This window comes from Opisthorchis viverrini (genome assembly GCF_000715545.1).
Source record: "Opisthorchis viverrini unplaced genomic scaffold opera_v5_460, whole genome shotgun sequence".
NCBI lineage: Eukaryota > Metazoa > Platyhelminthes > Trematoda > Opisthorchiida > Opisthorchiidae > Opisthorchis > Opisthorchis viverrini.
In genome coordinates, this window is record NW_008752115.1 from 239,751 (window position 1) to 240,516 (window position 766).

Here is a 766-nt window from a genome sequence, read left to right on the forward strand (position 1 = left end):
CTAAAACGTTTTCTGTATCTTTTTTCACTCTCTGCGTATAAAAGGTACATGTAGGGTGAAAATTGGCTTTCGGTTTTGAACGTTTTTCTTATTAATCTGCGTAGTATGTTGTAGTTATACTGCCACGAACGTTGGTTTCGATTAGTTCTCCTTAGTGCGCCTTCACCGCATCTTAAGTTACGGCATGAATTTTTTCTGCCAAGATGCGTAAGTTTAAACCCTGAGAAACCATATCTAAGACTGTGCCCCGTTTACGTCTGGCTGAGGTGCTCATCGTTTAAGTTTCTAGATCAATTTTGAGCCGGTCTTTCGTAATTAAACATTGCCCATGCCGTTCAAAAACTGCGTGTGCATTCTGGTTGTTCAACTGGGTTTCTTGTATGAACTTCATTCTGGGTGGTGCCTAGTTCAATTGTTTCAGGAAAACCTCTACATACTTGATCGGAATACGCAATTTGTCTGAATTATTTCATTATCAGATGCTTTTTTCACGCTGTTTAAACTGTGTTGAGGCTAGATTGGCTTGCGCATGTTTCATCATGAGGAAGTCGGCTAATAAAAGAAACATGCAAAAAATTACCTAACAGTACATTGAAAAACGTGGAATCACCACGTCTTGTTTGATAAATACACGATATTTGGTGTGTTACACGCCCCATAAATGACGTAAATTCAGAGCAGAAGGGTGCAAACTACTGAGCATTGTAGTTTCTTGGGTCACCACCGTGCTTCTCTCTGGCACAGGCACCCAGACAGCTTCACTCAC

The 766-nt window shown here is 40.7% G+C and overlaps 1 protein-coding gene across 1 annotated transcript in view; it reads right to left on the minus strand.

The window, feature by feature from the left end:
* T265_11179 (hypothetical protein) overlaps nucleotides 1–766 on the minus strand; it is a gene marked incomplete at both ends in the record, with an annotated part of 91,804 nt that overhangs the window by 20,773 nt on the left and 70,265 nt on the right. The window lies entirely within an intron of this gene.